Source organism: Lampetra fluviatilis, unplaced genomic scaffold (genome assembly GCF_964198595.1).
Source record: "Lampetra fluviatilis unplaced genomic scaffold, kcLamFluv1.1 SCAFFOLD_1367, whole genome shotgun sequence".
In the NCBI taxonomy this organism is placed as follows: domain Eukaryota; kingdom Metazoa; phylum Chordata; class Hyperoartia; order Petromyzontiformes; family Petromyzontidae; genus Lampetra; species Lampetra fluviatilis.
Genome location: NW_027621401.1, coordinates 1 through 17,926, shown reverse-complemented (window position 1 = coordinate 17,926; position 17,926 = coordinate 1). Strand labels below are relative to the sequence as shown.

General features: G+C 53.9%; 1 pseudogene across 1 annotated transcript; it reads left to right on the top strand.

Moving 5' to 3' along the window:
• Window positions 1-721: 721 nt before the first annotated feature.
• On the top strand, window positions 722-17,811 carry LOC144955199 (uncharacterized; annotated as a pseudogene). Its single transcript, XR_013641545.1, has 5 exons — window positions 722-859; window positions 1,144-1,286; window positions 8,994-9,014; window positions 12,054-12,119; window positions 17,733-17,811. The product of XR_013641545.1 is annotated as an uncharacterized LOC144955199 (transcript).
• The last annotated feature ends 115 nt before the right edge of the window (window positions 17,812-17,926 follow it).

Genomic DNA, 17,926 nt, shown 5'->3' with positions numbered 1-17,926 from the left:
AGAGATAAGGGAGCAACAGGCGTGAGTCAGAGTGAGTGAGAGAGGAGGGGGAGGGAGAGCGCTCGGTTAGAGAGCTTTAAATCGCGATAACGGAGCGAATCCGGTCCAAAAAAGGGGAGAGTTTAATAGAGACGGGAGGAGAGAGAAGGGTAAGGTGGTGGAGGGGGGGAGAGATAAGGGAGAGATAAGGGAGAGATAAGGGAGAGATAAGGGAGGGGAGAGATAGGGGAGAGTTCGAGGCGAGGTAAAATCCGAGGGAGCGCAAAGGGAAGAGATCAGGGATTGGAAAGGGAGAGGGGAGAGGAAAAGGAGAGCGAAGAGAGAGAGTAGAAGGGGAGAGAAAAGGGAGCGGTAAGGGGGAGGAAAGAGAGAGTAAAAGGAGAGTAAAAGGAGAGTAAAAGGAGAGTAAAAGGAGAGAAAAGGGAGAGAAAAGAGAGATTTAAAGGAGAGTAAAAGGAGAGTAAAAGGAGAGTAAAAGGAGAGTAAAAGGAGAGTAAAAGGAGAGAAAAGGGAGAGAAATTTGAGATTAAAAGGAGAGTAAAAGGAGAGAAAAGGGAGAGAAAAGAGAGATTTTAAGGAGAGTAAAAGGGAGAGAAAAGGGAGAGAAAAGGGAGAGAAATTTGAGATTAAAAGGAGAGTAAAAGAAGAGAAAAGGGAGAGAAAATAGAGAGTAAAAGGAGAGTAAAAGGAGAGAAAAGGGAGAGAAAAGAGAGTTTAAAAGGAGAGTAAAAGAAAGAGAAAAGGGAGAGAAAAGGGAGAGAAAAGGGAGAGAAAAGAGAGATTAAAAGGAGAGAAAAGGGAGAGAAAAGAGAGTTTAAAAGGAGAGAAAAGGGAGAGAAAAGAGAGATTAAAAGGAGAGTAAAAGGGAGAGAAAAGGGAGAGAAAAGGGAGAGAAATTTGAGATTAAAAGGAGAGTAAAAGGAGAGAAAAGGGAGAGAAAAGGGAGAGATAAGAGAGATTAAAAGGAGAGTAAAAGGGAGAGAAAAGGGAGAGAAAAGGGAGAGAAAAGAGAGTTTAAAAGGAGAGAAAAGGGAGAGAAAAGGGAGAGAAAAGGGAGAGATAAGAGAGATTAAAAGGAGAGTAAAAGAGAGATTAAAAGGAGAGAAAAGGGAGAGAAAAGAGAGATTAAAAGGAGAGTAAAAGGGAGAGAAAAGGGAGAGAAATTTGAGATTAAAAGGAGAGTAAAAGGAGAGAAAAGGGAGAGAAAAGGGAGAGCGAAATCGTCGTCATGGCGCTCTCCTCTCTGCTCGCCGTGCTCGCGGCTCTCTGCACGCTCCACGCTGGGGGTAAGGGCACGGGGTCACGGGGTCACGGGGTCACGGGGTCACTGGGTCACGTGGTCACTGGGCCACGTGGTCACTCAGGCAATGGATCACGGGGTCATTTGGGGGGGTGGGGTCACTCTGTAATTGGGTCACGGGGTCACTGGGTCACATGGTCACTGGGTCGTGGGGGTACGAGGTCGCTGGGTAATTGGGTCACTGGGCCATCAGTGAAGTGGGTCACGGGGTCATTTAATAACCGGGGCGTGGGGTCATTGGATAATTGGGTCAGGGTGTCACGTGTCCGTGAGGTAGTGAGACACTGGGTAGTGAGACACTGGGTAGAGAGACACTGGGTGGTGAGACACTGGGTGGTGAGACACTGGGTAGTGAGACACTGGGTAGTGAGACACTGGGTAGTGAAACACTGGGTAGTGAGACACTGGGTAGTGAGACACTGGGTAGTGAGACACTGGGTGGTGAGACACTGGGTAGTGAGACACTGGGTAGTGAGACACTGGGTAGTGAGACACTGGGTGGTGAGACACTGGGTAGTGAGACACTGGGTGGTGAGACACTGGGTAGTGAGACACTGGGTAGTGAGACACTGCTAGTGAGACACTGGGTAGTGAGACACTGGGTAGTGAGACACTGGGTGGTGAGACACTGCTAGTGAGACACTGGGTGGTGAGACACTGGGTAGTGAGACACTGGGTGGTGAGACACTGGGTGGTGAGACACTGGGTAGTGAGACACTGGGTAGTGAGACACTGCTAGTGAGACACTGGGTAGTGAAACACTGGGTGGTGAGACATTGGGTGGTGAGACACTGTGTAGAGAGACACTGGGTAGTGAGACACTGCTAGTGAGACACTGGGTGGTGAGACGCTGGGTGGTGAGACACTGGGTAGAGAGACACTGCTAGTGAGACACTGGGTAGTGAGACACTGGGTAGTGAGACACTGGGTAGTGAGACACTGGGTGGTGAGACACTGGGTAGTGAGACACTGGGTAGTGAGACACTGGGTAGTGAGACACTGGGTAGTGAGACACTGGGTAGTGAGACACTGGGTAGTGAGACACTGGGTGGTGAGACACTGGGTAGTGAGACACTGGGTAGTGAGACACTGCTAGTGAGACACTGGGTAGTGAGACACTGGGTAGTGAGACACTGGGTAGTGAGACACTGGGTAGTGAGACACTGGGTAGTGAGACACTGCTAGTGAGACACTGGGTGGTGAGACACTGGGTGGTGAGACACTGGGTGGTGAGACACTTGGTAGTGAGACACTGGGTGGTGAGACACTGGGTGGTGAGACACTGGCTAGTGAGACACTGGGTAGTGAGACACTGGGTGGTGAGACACTGGGTAGTGAGACACTGGGTGGTGAGACACTGGGTAGTGAGACACTGGGTGGTGAGACACTGGGTAGTGAGACACTGGGTAGTGAGACACTGGGTGGTGAGACACTGGGTGGTGAGACACTGGGTGGTGAGACACTGGGTAGTGAGACACTGGGTGGTGAGACACTGGGTGGTGAGACACTGTGTAGAGAGACACTGGGTAGTGAGACACTGGGTAGTGAGACACTGGGTAGTGAGACACTGGGTGGTGAGACACTGGGTAGTGAGACACTGGGTAGTGAGACACTGGGTGGTGAGACACTGGGTGGTGAGACACTGGGTGGTGAGACACTGGGTAGTGAGACACTGGGTAGTGAGACACTGGGTAGTGAGACACTGGGTGGTGAGACACTGGGTAGTGAGACACTGGGTGGTGAGACACTGGGTAGTGAGACACTGGGTAGTGAGACACTGGGTAGTGAGACACTGGCTAGTGAGACACTGGGTAGTGAGACACTGGGTGGTGAGACACTGGGTAGTGAGACACTGGGTGGTGAGACACTGGTGGTGAGACACTGGGTAGTGAGACACTGGGTGGTGAGACACTGGGTAGTGAGACACTGGGTAGTGAGACACTGGGTAGTGAGACACTGGGTGGTGAGACACTGGGTAGTGAGACACTGGGTGGTGAGACACTGGGTAGTGAGACACTGGGTGGTGAGACACTGGGTAGTGAGACACTGGGTAGTGAGACACTGGGTGGTGAGACACTGGGTGGTGAGACACTGGGTAGTGAGACACTGGGTGGTGAGACACTGGGTGGTGAGACACTGGGTAGTGAGACACTGGGTGGTGAGACACTGGGTGGTGAGACACTGGGTAGTGAGACACTGGGTGGTGAGACATTGGGTGGTGAGACACTGGGTAGTGAGACACTGGGTGGTGAGACACTGGGTGGTGAGACACTGGGTAGTGAGACACTGGGTGGTGAGACACTGGGTGGTGAGACACTGGGTAGTGAGACACTGGGTAGTGAGACACTGGGTGGTGAGACACTGGGTAGTGAGACACTGGGTAGTGAGACACTGGCTAGTGAGACACTGGGTGGTGAGACACTGGGTGGTGAGACACTTGGTAGTGAGACACTGGGTGGTGAGACACTGGGTGGTGAGACACTGGGTAGTGAGACACTAGGTGGTGAGACACTGGGTAGTGAGACACTGGGTAGTGAGACACTGGGTAGTGAGACACTGGGTGGTGAGACACTGGGTGGTGAGACACTGGGTAGTGAGACACTGGGTAGTGAGACACTGGGTAGTGAGACACTGGGTGGTGAGACACTGGGTAGTGAGACACTGGGTGGTGAGACACTGGGTAGTGAGACACTGGGTAGTGAGACACTAGGTGGTGAGACACTGGGTAGTGAGACACTGGGTAGTGAGACACTGGGTAGTGAGACACTGGGTAGTGAGACACTGGGTAGTGAGACACTGGGTGGTGAGACACTTGGTAGTGAGACACTGGGTGGTGAGACACTGGGTGGTGAGACACTGGGTAGTGAGACACTAGGTGGTGAGACACTGGGTAGTGAGACACTGGGTAGTGAGACACTGGGTAGTGAGACACTGGGTAGTGAGACACTGGGTAGTGAGACACTGGGTAGTGAGACACTGGGTGGTGAGACACTGGGTAGTGAGACACTGGGTAGTGAGACACTGGGTGGTGAGACACTGGGTAGTGAGACACTGGGTAGTGAGACACTGGGTAGTGAGACACTGGGTGGTGAGACACTGGGTGGTGAGACACTGGGTGGTGAGACACTGGGTGGTGAGACACTGGGTAGTGAGACACTGGGTGGTGAGACACTTGGTAGTGAGACACTGGGTAGTGAGACACTGGGTGGTGAGACACTTGGTAGTGAGACACTGGGTGGTGAGACACTGGGTGGTGAGACACTGGGTAGTGAGACACTGGGTGGTGAGACACTGGGTGGTGAGACACTGGGTAGTGAGACACTGGGTAGTGAGACACTGGGTAGTGAGACACTGGGTAGTGAGACACTGGGTAGTGAGACACTGGGTAGTGAGACACTGGGTAGTGAGACACTGGGTAGTGAGACTAGGCTCTAGAGAAAGCTTTCTCTGGTGTGGACCAATCCGTTTCATAGACAATTGCGTGACATTCATCCAGATCATGTTTTTCGTGTTGGCATGTTCACCACCAACACCGTGTCTCCCTGTGTCTCCCCCTGTCTCCCTGTGTGTCTCATTGTCTCTGTGTGTCTCTCTGTGTGTCTCTGTGTGTCTCCGTGTCTCTCTGTGTCTCTCTGTGTCTCATTGACTCCCTGTGTCTCTCTGTGTCTCTCTGTGTCTCATTGACTCCCTGTGTCTCCTTGTGTCTCTCTCTCTCTCTCTCTCTGTGTCTCTCTCTCTCTCTCTCTGTGTCTCCTTGTCTCCCTGTGTCTCTCTCTCTCTCTCTGTGTGTCTCATTGACTCCCTGTGTCTCCCTGTGTCTCTCCCTCTCTCTCTGTGTCTCCCTCTCTCTCTCTGTGTGTCTCCTTGTCTCCCTGTGTCTCCCCCTGTCTTCCTGTGTGTCTCATTGTCTCTGTGTGTCTCTCTGTGTGTCTCTGTGTGTCTCCGTGTCTCTCTGTGTCTCTCTGTGTCTCCGTGTCTCTCTGTGTCTCATTGACTCCCTGTGTCTCCCTGTGTCTCTCTCTCTCTCTCTGTGTCTCCCTGTGTCTCTCTGTGTGTCTCCTTGTCTCCCTGTGTCTCCCCATGTCTCCATGTGTGTCTCATTGACTCTCTGTGTCTCTCTGTGTCTCTCCGTGTCTCTGTGTGTCTCCGTGTCTCTTTGTGTGTCTCCGTGTCTCTCCGTGTGTCTCTGTGTCTCCCTGTGTCTCTCTGTGTCTCTCTGTGTCTCCGTCTCTCCCTGTGTCTCTCTGTGAGTCTGTGTCTCTCTGTGTCTCTGTGTGTCTCCGTGTCTCTCGGTGTCTCTCTGTGTCTCTTTGTCTCTGTGTCTCCCTGTGTCTCTCTGTGTCTCCGTGTCTCTCTGTGTCTCTGTGTGTCTCTGTGTCTCCGTGTCTCCCTGTGTCTCTGTGTCTCTGTGTCTCTCTGTGTCTCCCTGTGTCTCTGTGTGTCTCCGTGTCTCTCTGTGTCTCTCTCTGTGTCTCTGTGTCTCTGTGTGTCTCCGTGTCTCTCTGCGTCTCATTGACTCTCTGTGTGTCTCCGTGTCTCTCTGTGTCTCTCTCTGTGTCTCTCTGTGTGTCTCCGTGTCTCTCTGTGTGTCCGTGTCTCTCTGTGTGTCTCCGTGTCTCTCTGTGTCTCTCTCTGTGTCTCTGTGTGTCTCCGTGTCTCTCTGCGTCTCATTGACTCTCTGTGTGTCTCCGTGTCTCTCTGTGTCTCTCTCTGTGTCTCTGTGTGTCTCCGTGTCTCTCTGTGTGTCCGTGTCTCTCTGTGTGTGTCCGTGTCTTTCTGTGTCTCTCTGAGGGGGAGGAGAGGGAGAGTAAAGTGAAGAGAGTGTAGGATGTAGTGTGTAGTGTAGTGTAGGATGTAGTGTATAGTGTAGTGCAGGATGTAGTGTATAGTGTAGTGTAGGATGTAGTGTGTAGTGTAGTGTAGGATGTAGTGTATAGTGTAGTGTAGGATGTAGTGTGTAGTGTAGTGTAGGATGTAGTGTGTAGTGTAGTGTAGGATGTAGTGTGTAGTGTAGTGTATGATGTAGTGTATAGTGTAGTGTAGGATGTAGTGTATAGTGTAGTGTAGGATGTAGTGTGTAGTGTAGTGCAGGATGTAGTGTATAGTGTAGTGTAGGATGTAGTGTATAGTGTAGGATGTAGTGTATAGTGTAGTGTAGGATGTAGTGTATAGTGTAGTGTAGGATGTAGTGTGTAGTGTAGGATGTAGTGTGTAGTGTAGTGTAGGATGTAGTGTATAGTGTAGTGCAGGATGTAGTGTATAGTGTAGTGTAGGATGTAGTGTATAGTGTAGTGTAGGATGTAGTGTATAGTGTAGTGTAGGATGTAGTGTATAGTGTAGTGTAGGATGTAGTGTATAGTGTAGTGTAGGATGTAGTGTATAGTGTAGTGTAGGATGTAGTGTATAGTGTAGTGTAGGATGTAGTGTATAGTGTAGTGTAGGATGTAGTGTATAGTGTAGTGTAGGATGTAGTGTGCAGTGTAGGATGTAGTGTATAGTGTAGTGTAGGATGTAGTGTATAGTGTAGTGTAGGATGTAGTGTATAGTGTAGTGTAGGATGTAGTGTATAGTGTAGTGTAGGATGTAGTGTATAGTGTAGTGTAGGATGTAGTGTGTAGTGTAGGATGTAGTGTATAGTGTAGTGTAGGATGTAGTGTATAGTGTAGTGTAGGATGTAGTGTGTAGTGTAGGATGTAGTGTGTAGTGTAGTGTATGATGTAGTGTATAGTGTAGTGTAGGATGTAGTGTGTAGTGTAGGATGTAGTGTATAGTGTAGTGTAGGATGTAGTGTATAGTGTAGGATGTAGTGTATAGTGTAGTGTAGGATGTAGTGTGTAGTGTAGGATGTAGTGTGTAGTGTAGTGTATGATGTAGTGTATAGTGTAGTGTAGGATGTAGTGTGTAGTGTAGGATGTAGTGTATAGTGTAGTGTAGGATGTAGTGTGTAGTGTAGTGTAGGATGTAGTGTATAGTGTAGTGTAGGATGTAGTGTATAGTGTAGTGTAGGATGTAGTGTATAGTGTAGTGTAGGATGTAGTGTATAGTGTAGTATAGGATGTAGTGTGTAGTGTAGGATGTAGTGTATAGTGTAGTGTAGGATGTAGTGTATAGTGTAGTGTAGGATGTAGTGTGTAGTGTAGGATGTAGTGTATAGTGTAGTGTAGGGTGTAGTGTATAGTGTAGTGTAGGATGTAGTGTGTAGTGTAGTGTAGGATGTAGTGTATAGTGTAGTGTAGGATGTAGTGTATAGTGTAGTGTAGGATGTAGTGTATAGTGTAGTGTAGGATGTAGTGTATAGTGTAGTGTAGGATGTAGTGTGTAGTGTAGGATGTAGTGTGTAGTGTAGTGTAGGATGTAGTGTATAGTGTAGTGTAGGATGTAGTGTATAGTGTAGTGTAGGATGTAGTGTATAGTGTAGTGTAGGATGTAGTGTATAGTGTAGTGTAGGATGTAGTGTGTAGTGTAGTGTAGGATGTAGTGTATAGTGTAGTGTAGGATGTAGTGTATAGTGTAGGATGTAGTGTGTAGTGTAGTGTAGGATGTAGTGTATAGTGTAGTGTAGGATGTAGTGTATAGTGTAGTGTAGGATGTAGTGTATAGTGTAGTGTAGGATGTAGTGTATAGTGTAGTGTAGGATGTAGTGTATAGTGTAGTGTAGGATGTAGTGTATAGTGTAGTGTAGGATGTAGTGTATAGTGTAGTGTAGGATGTAGTGTATAGTGTAGTGTAGGATGTAGTGTATAGTGTAGTGTAGGATGTAGTGTGTAGTGTAGGATGTAGTGTATAGTGTAGTGTAGGATGTAGTGTATAGTGTAGTGTAGGATGTAGTGTGTAGTGTAGTGTAGGATGTAGTGTATAGTGTAGTGTAGGATGTAGTGTGTAGTGTAGTGTAGGATGTAGTGTATAGTGTAGTGTAGGATGTAGTGTATAGTGTAGTGTAGGATGTAGTGTGTAGTGTAGTGTAGGATGTAGTGTGTAGTGTAGTGTAGGATGTAGTGTATAGTGTAGTGTAGGATGTAGTGTATAGTGTAGTGTAGGATGTAGTGTATAGTGTAGTGTAGGATGTAGTGTATAGTGTAGTGTAGGATGTAGTGTATAGTGTAGTGTAGGATGTAGTGTATAGTGTAGTGTAGGATGTAGTGTATAGTGTAGTGTAGGATGTAGTGTATAGTGTAGTGTAGGATGTAGTGTGTAGTGTAGTGTAGGATGTAGTGTATAGTGTAGTGTAGGATGTAGTGTATAGTGTAGTGTAGGATGTAGTGTATAGTGCAGTGTATAGTGGGTGGGGGGGTGGGGGGGGAAGTGGGGGTGGGGGGGAAAGTGGGGGGGGGGGAGGTGGGGGGAAGGTGGTGAAACATCGCACGCCCCAAACTGCCAAACCACCATCACTGATCAACAACTCATTCTACCCCCCCCCACCTCCCCCCCACCTCCCCCCACCTTCCCCCCCACCTCCCCCCCACCTGTGTCTCCCCCCCCCCCACCTTCCCCCCACCTTCCTCCCCACCTCCCCCCACCTCCCCCCCACCTGTGTCTCCCCCCCCCCCCACCTTCCCCCACCTCCCCCCCCACCTCCCCCCCCACCTGTGTCTCCCCCCCCTCCCCCCCACCTTCCCTCCACCTTCCCCCCACCTTCCCCCCACCTTCCCCCCACCTCCCCCCCACCTGTGTCTCCCCCCCCCCCCCCCCACAGCTTCGCCGACTCAAGATCCAGGTGAGGGCTCGCGTCAATCTCAGCGCCTCGGTAGTAGTAGAGGCAAAGGTGGCCCCAGGTAACCACCGCGGGCTGTGGGGGCAAGTGCCCTGGGTAGTAGTAGAGGCAAAGGTGCCCCAGGTAACCACCGCGGGCTGTGGGGGCAAGTGCCCTGGGTAATGGTAGAGGCAAAGGTGGCCCCAGGTAACCACCACCACCACCATCATCACTGTAACTACCACCATCATCACTACCACCACCATCACCACCACCATCACTGCCACCACCATCACTGCCACCACCATCATCACTATCACCACCATCATCACTACCACCACCATCACTACCACCACCATCACTACCACCATCATCACTGTCACAACCACCATCACCACCATCACTACCACCACCATCACTGCCATCACAGCACCTGTGTGTGTGTATCTGTGTGTGTATATCTGTGTGTTTGTCTGTGTGTGTGTGTGTGTGTATCTGTGTGTGTATCTGTGTGTGTGTATCTCTCTGTGTGTGTGTATATGTGTGTGTGTCTATGTGTGTGTATCTGTGTGCATGCGTCTGTGTGTGTGTGTGTATCTGTGTGTGTGTATCTGTGTGTGTGTCTGTGTGTGTGTGTATCTGTGTGTATATCTGTGTGTTTGTCTGTGTGTGTGTGTATCTGTGTGTGTATCTGTGTGTGTGTATCTCTCTGTGTGTGTGTATATGTGTGTGTGTGTTTATGTGTGTGTATCTGTGTGCATGCGTCTGTGTGTGTGTGTGTGTGTATCTGTGTGTGTGTATCTGTGTGTGTGTGTATCTGTGTGTGTGTGTATCTGTGTGTGTGTGTATCTGTGTGTATCTGTGTGTGTTTGTGTGTACGTATCTGTGTGTGTGTGTCTGTGTGTGTATTTTTGTGTGTCGGGAGCTGGACCGGTACCGCCTGGATCTCTGTGGCATTCAGGAGGTCCGGTGGACCGGCTCTGGCTCCTGCCACCATGAGGGGTGGACAGTCCTCTACTCGGGGCAGGAGACCACCAAACAACAGGGAGTGGCTCTTCTTCTGAACAAAAGAATGAAGGGGTCGTGGGAGCGTGGCGGTGAGGTGTGGGAAGCTGTAAGCCCCAGGCTACTTTGGGCTCGCCTTCCCATCAACCAGAGGCGAGGAGTGGTGGTCGTGGCTGCTTATGCCCCCACCGAAGACGAACATCCGTGGATGGGATGCAGGCAAGGTCGATGAGTCAGATGCCTTCTATGACCTCCTGTCACAGGTGCTGGCTAAAGTGGCCCCTCGGGAAAGAGTCATCTTTTTGGGTGACTTCAATGCCCGAGTTGGTCATGATGCTGGCACCTGGTCTGGAGTAATTGCCCATAGTGGCCTGGTCTCAGCTAGCTGATGAAAGTTGCAAGCGAGAATTTCATCATCGCTTGCAGCTGGGGTAGGCATCGTCCCCCACTCCTCCTGATGCCGAGGGGAAATGGGCGAGGTTCAGGACTGTGGCTCATGCAGCTGCAATTGCTGCTTTGGGTACACGGTCCAGACCTCCTCAGAGACCCTGGCTGACAGAGGAGGTGTTCAAGCTGGCTGAGAAAAAGCGACAGGCCCACTCTCATCGTCTACAGCATTGAGAAAGTACTGAAGGCGATCCAGAGTCTGAGACCAGGAAATGCTGAGGGAGGGTGGCGTTTGTGCACAGACTGCCCTACATAACATCATAATAACAGCCTGGACCACTGGACGGGTTCGCAGGAATGGAGGGATGCTCGGACACTCCATTCCCACAACTCCCAATTGGTGATGGGGCAGTTGTGGAGAGTTTCCCATACCTGGGCAGTGTGCTCATGACCGGCTCCTGTTTAACAGCAGAGGTCTCAATCCGAATCAGTTAAGTGGCATTATCTGTTCATCGGTTGTGTAACGCTGTGTGGAAGCTACCTGGTCTGTGGCTCCACACGAAGCTTCAGGTCTTTTTGGCCACAGTCATTCTCTCCCTTCTCTACGCTTGCGAAATGTGGACCCCCCCCCCCCATGGAACATCTTCGCCGGTTAGAAACATTTGGGCTGGCTTGCCTAGGATCCATCCTGGGTTTAACCAGGCTGGATTGTGTGAGGATCTCATAAATCCTTGAAAGATCTGGACAAAGTCCCATCGGTGAGCTCCTCCGGCAGGCAAGGCTGCGTTGGCTGGGTCATGTAGCCCGCATGCCCAGCCACCGCATGCCTAAACAGCTTTTGTTCGACCGCATAGAGGGAGCTAATCGGGCACGGCACAGGCTAGAGAAGAGATGGAGTGATGTGGTACAGGAGGACGTGGAGCTGAGTGGACTTGCCGATGGCTGGTACCAGCGGTGTCAAGATCGGCCTCTGTGAAGGAGGCTCAACAACGGAGGGCGGAGGAGCGACGCTCACAACAACGAGCGGAGCGCCGGGTGGCTAAAGCACAGCAAGTTGGCACAGTCGGGGGCACAGGTGGTGCATCAGCCAGTCATCTCGGTCATCTCAGTCAGTCGACCCCTGGCACCTGCTGAGTCTGCCCCGTGACCTCCTGCCAGCGGGCGTTCGACACTTCACGTGGCCGCAAGGTGCACTTGGCCTGGCACAAGCGTCGTGGTGACGTCACTGCCACTGAGTGGCGAATGGCGGTTGTTGTTGTTGGTTGTTGTTTATGTGTGTGTGTGTGGTGTGTGTGTGTGTGTCTCTCTGTGTGTGTGAGCCCGGCCACCCGAGTTCGATTCCCGTTCCCGGCCATCACCATCAGTGACAATTATCTGAACGGGTCCTGGGCGTCCCCTAGGTCGACTCAGCCCTCAAACGAGTAGCTGGTGTAGCGGTGTAGTGTAGTGATCATCGCTAGCACTGGGGGAGACAAAGGCGGCCGGGCGTGGTGGTGCTGGCCACCCACCCCCTCTGTGTGTGTGGTCACAGCGCCGGTAGCCTTCATAGGCAGCGCTGCTGCTGCTGCTACTAACAGCACTTGCCCCTGCAGCCTGTCAGAGGCTACACGGGGGAGCTTTGTCTGTGTGTCTCACGCGTGTGACCCCCCCACCCACCCACCCCCCCCTCAGTAGACTTTGAACAAATGGTTCAGTTTTCGGACGAGGAGGCATTCGAAGGCACAACTGGCATTGCAGGTAAAGCTCACCTGTACACTCACCTGTACACTCACCTGTAGACTGACCTGTACACTCACCTGTACACGCACCTGTACACATACCTGTACACTCACCTGTACACTCACCTGTACACTTACCTGTACACTCACTTGTACACTCAGCTGTACACTCACCTGTACACTCACCTGTAGACTGACCTCTACACTCACCTGTACACTCACCTGTACACTCACCTGTACACTCACCTGCACCCTCACCTGTACACTCACCTACACACTCACCTGTACACTCACTCACCTGTTTCCAACCGGCGAAGATGCTCCATTAGGGGGTCCACCTTTCGCAAGCGTAGAGAAGGGAGGGAATGACCGTGGCCGAGAAGACCTGAAGCTTCGTGCGGAGCGACAGACCAGGTAGCTTCCACACAGCGTTACGCAACCGATGAAAAGATATTGCCGCTCGACTGATTCGGAGTGAGACCTCTGCTGTTAAACTGGAGCCGGTCATAAGCACACTGCCCAGGTATGGGAAACTCTCCACTCTCTCCACAACTGCCCCATCACCAATTGGGAGTTGTGGGGGTGGAGTGTCCGATGGTACAAAATACCCAGGCAGGTGCTTAGTTTTGGTGGGGCTGATGGTAAGGCCCCACCTCTTAGTGGCACGCTCCAGTCTCAGCAGCAGCGTCTCCAACTCCTCCTCTGAATGAGCAGCTTTTACCAAATCATCGGCATACATAACGTGGTTGACCAATAGGGAGCCATCCCTTGATCGCACCCGGGCATCGATCAGCCTCCCATTATATCTGTACCAGATGGAAATTCCCCCGGTACAGCTATTGAAGGCTTCACGAACTACATGGTCAGAATAGATGTTAAATAATGTTGGAGCCAGAGGACATCCCTGTCGCACCCCAAGGTGTACAGGGAATGGCTCTGACTCCCGGCCACGTAGTTTTACCCGGACCTGCTCACCATCATGAAGGTCCTTAATGATTGTGAGCAGAGGGTCAGGGACTCTGAAAGCACGAAGAACAACCCAGAGCCCAGGCCTACTGATGGTATCATAGGCCTTGACCAGGTCAATAAAGCAGAGATGTAGGTCTTGTTGGAATTCCCTACACCTCTGCTGTAGCAGACGGACAGAAAATATGGCATCCGTGCAGGACCGCCCTTTCCTGAAACCGCATTGGGGCTCCGCAAGCCTCTCCTCAGCGTGCCTAGCAAGGCGATGTTGAATAATCCTTGCCAGGACCTTTCCCGGCACACTGAGGAGTGAGATGCCCCTGTAGTTGTTACAGTCTGTGCGGTCCCCCTTCTTAAAGAGGGGGACCACCAGGGCATCCTTCCAATCCTGCGGAACCCGTCCAGTGGTCCAGACTGTTGTTATGATGTCATGTAAGGCAGTCTGTGCACAAACGCCACCCTCCCTCAGCATTTCGCTTGGGAGATCATCTCTGCCCGGTGCCTTTCCTGGTCTCAGACTCCGGATCGCCTTCAGTACTTCCTCAACAGATGGCACCTCAGCCAGCCACTCACAGGGGGTGACCTCTTCCAATATTTGAGGCACTACAGCCTCAGCAGGGTTATCCCCACTTGGTGCCATGATGTTTTCCTGGCTGAGGGATTTCCCCTCCCCCACGACCTCACAGAAATGATCAGCAAATCTGCAAACCTGTTCCTGGGGGTCGGAGATTTGATCACCGTTTTTCCCCTAATGATGGTAATAGGTGTGGCGCTGCAGGTTACTTTTTTGATGGAGTTAAATAGTGATTTGTGAGGCAGACTCCATCTCCTCAGCAACCTGCGACCACCACCCATCCTTGCAGCACCATACGGCTCTACGAACCTCCGAGCGAAGGCTGCGGTAAGCCTCCTCATTCTCTGACGTGGGATGCTGTAGCCGATGAGAGTGGGCCTGTCGCTTTTTCTCAACTATCCTGAACACCTCCTCTGTCAGCCAGGGTCTCTGGGGAGGTCTGGACCGTGTACCCAAAGCAGCCATTGCAGCTGCATGAGTCACAGTCCTAAACCTCGCCCATTTACGCTCGCCATCAGGAGGAGTGGGGGACGATGCCAACCCCAGCTGCAAGCGATGATGAAATTCTCGCTTGCAACTTTCATCAGCAAACTGAGACCAGGCCACTTTAGGTTTGAATGGGGTCCTGGGTGTACACCCACCACCGGAGTGGAAGAATGGCAGGCGCATCTTACAGATGCCTAGTCGATGGTCAGAGGGCAGATCAGCTCCACGGTAAGTCCTAGTGTCAAGGACATGGGCTCGCATCCGCTGGTGCGTCACTATGTAGTCCAGCAGATGTTCTTGCTTGGACCCGGCATGCATCCATGATGTTGTGTGGATGCGCCGATGCCGGAAGAGCGTGTTGGTAATTACAAGCCCATGGGCTGCACAAAAATCTAGCAGCCTCTTACAGTTGTTATTGAGTTGATCTGGCCCATGCCTTCCAATCACGCCAGACTAGGTGCCAGCATCATGACCAACTCGGGCATTGAAGTCACCCAACAAGATGACTCTGTCCCGAGTGGCCACTTTAGCCAGCACCTGTGACAGGAGGTCATAGAAGGCATCTGACTCATCGGCTTTGCTTGCATCCCTCCACGGATGTTCGTCTTCGGTGGGGGCATAAGTAACCACGACCACCACTCCTAGCCTCCGGTTGATGGGAAGGCGAGCCCAAAGTAGCCTGGGGCTTACAGCTTCCCACACCTCACCGCCACGCTCCCACGCCCCCTTCATTCTTTTGTTGAGACGAAGAGCCACTCCCTGTTGTTTGGCAGTCTCCTGCCCCGAGTAGAGGACTGTCCACCCCTCATGGTGGCACGAGCCAGAGCCGGTCCACCGGACCTCCTGAATACAAAACAGATCCAGGCGTTACCGGTCCAGCTCCCGACAGAGGAGTGGCAGCCTCTCCTCCGCAGTGAGCGTTCGAACATTCCACGTGGCCACACGAAGTGGCTTTTTGTTGTTTCTGGAGGAGCCCCGAGGGTGAAGATTCAATCTCCTGGCTCCGCCAATTGGGGTTTGGCCAGGAGACGTCATAGACGCCTGTCCCCCCGGGGCCTCCGGCACAAGCTTATTAGTTACATATTTACGTTTAAGTCGTGGTTTCATGGTAATGAATTGAAGGTGGAGGGGTTACCAGCCTCTCGCACCCGTCCAGAGCCCCCGTTTAGCCACTGTGGTGGTCACAGACGCCATGAGGGGAGAGGCCAATGGGCATTGGCCCTCCCCCCACAGCAATGTCCACGACAGAGTTGCCCGTCCGGCACCGCGAGGAGGTAGGGGGTTGTTTTGCCGGACCAAGACACACACAGACAACAACAACAACCGCCATTCGCCACTAAGTGGCGGTGACGTCACCACGACGCTTGTGCCAGGCCATGTGCACCTTGAGGCCACGTGAAGTGTCGAACGCCCGCCGGCAGGAGGTCACGGGGCAGATCCAGGTGCCACGGGTCGACTGACCGAGATGACCGAGATGACTGGCTGATGCACCACCTGTGCCCCCTACTGTACCAACTTGCTGTGCTTTAGCCACCCGGCGCTCCGCTCGTTGTTGTGAGCGTCGCTCCTCCGCCCTCCGTTGTTGTTGGAGGGCGACTGCCTCCAACTGCCCAGTAGCGTCCTTCACGAGCCTCCTCCACTGAGGCCGATCTTGACACCGCTGGTACCAGTCATCGGCAAGTCCACTCAGCTCCACGTCCTCCTGTACCACATCACTCCATCTCTTCTCTAGCCCGTGCCGCGCCCGTTTAGCCCCCTCGATCCGGCCGAACAAAAGCTGTTTAGGCATGCGGTGGCTGGGCATGCGGGCTACATGGCCCAGCCAACGCAGCCTTGCCTGCCGGAGGAGCTCACTGATGGGACTTTGTCCAGATCTTTTAAGGATTTGTGAGCTCCTCACACAATCCAGCCTGGTTAAACCAAGGATGGATCGTAGGCAGGCCAGCCTGAATGTTTGCAACCGGCGAAGATACACACACACACAGACACACACACACACAAACACACACACACAGACACACACACACAGAGACACACACACAGAGACACACACAGACACATACACAGAGACACACACAGACGCACAGAGACACAGACACACACAGACACACAGACACACACACACAGAGACACACACACACACAGCCACAGACACACACAGACACACACACAGACACAGACACACAGACACACAAACAGACACACACACAGACACACACACACAGACACACAGACACACACACACACACAGACACACACACAGACACACACACAGACACACACACAGACACACACACACAGACACACACACAGACACACACAGAGACACACACACAGACACACACACAGACACACAGACACCCCTCCCACCATCCCCCGGGTCCCCCAGGCCCCTCCCCCCTTGTCTAGACGCAGGCGATGAGCGCGGCCCTAGCAACAGCGTCGCCTAGCAACCGTGCCGCGCCTAGCAACGAAGCACCAGCCCCTCTCTCTCTCTCCTCTTTCTCTCCTCTCTCCCCCTGCCCCTCCCCCCTGCCCCTCCCCCCCTGCCCCTCCCCCCTGCCCCTCCCCCCTGCCCCTCTCCGCTCTCCCTCCCCCCTCCTCCATCCCCCTCTCCCCCCTCCCTCTCTCTCCCCCCCCCGCCTCTCCCCCCTCTCCCTCCCCCTCTCCCTTCTCCCTCTCTCTCCCCCTTCTCTCTCCCCCTCCTCTACCCCCCCTGCCCCTCCCCCCCTGCCCCTCTATTCCTGCCCCTCCCCCCCTGCCCCTCCCCCTCCGCCCCTCCCCCTCCTCCCTCCCCTCCCCCCTCTCCCCCCTCCCCTCCTCCCCCCTCTCCCTCCCCCTCTCCCTCCCCCCCTCTCCCCTCCCCCCCTCTCCCCCCCCTCTCCCCTCTCCCCTCTCCCTCACCCCCCTCCCTCACCCCCTCCCTCCCCCCTCTCCCTCCCCCCTCTCTCTCCCCCCTCTCCCTCCCCCCTCTCCCTCCCCCCTCTCCCTCCCCCCTCTCCCTACCCCCTCTCCCTACCCCCTCTCCCTCCCCCCTCTCCCTCCCCCCTCTCCCTCCCCCCTCTCCCTTGCCCCCCTCCCGCCCCCCTCACCCTCCCCCCCTCCCTCCCCCCCCCTCCCTCTTTCCTCTCCCTCCCCCCTCTCCTCCCCCTTCTCTCTCCCCCCTCTCCCTCCCCCCTCTCCCTCCCCCCTCTCCCTCCCCCCTCTCCCTTGCCCCCCTCCCTCCCCCCTCTCCCTCCCCTCCCTTATTCCCCCCCTCTCCCTCCCCCTCCTCCCCCTTTCTCCCTCCCCCTCTCCATCCCCCCTCTCCCTCCCCCCTCTCCCTCCCCCTCTCCCCTCTCCCTTCCCCCCCTCCCTCCCCCCTCTCCCTCCCCCCTCTCCCTCCCCCCTTCTCCGTCTCGGCAGAGCGGGGGGGGGGGGGTGTGCTTGCTGTGCCTGCTATTGACCAATGGGATGGCTTTATTTCTCACCCCTCCCCCTATCCCCCACCCTCCACCCCTACCCCACCCCCACCCCCCACCTCACCCCCACCCCACCCACCCCACCCACCCCCCGCTCCCTCCCCACTCCCACCCCCACCCCACTCCCTACCCCACCCCCCACCAGCCTCCGCCGTGGTGACGTCAGGGCTGCCCGAGGTGGGGGCCACGGAGGGGGTCGCTGGGAGCCTGGACGAGGGGGCGGGGGGGGCGGGGGGGGCGGGGGAGGAGGGGGGGGAGGAGAAGTCGGCGACGGCGGCCGCCAGCGGAGACACGGGGGCCGGTGGGGGAGGGGCACACGGGGGGGGGGAGGGGCACACG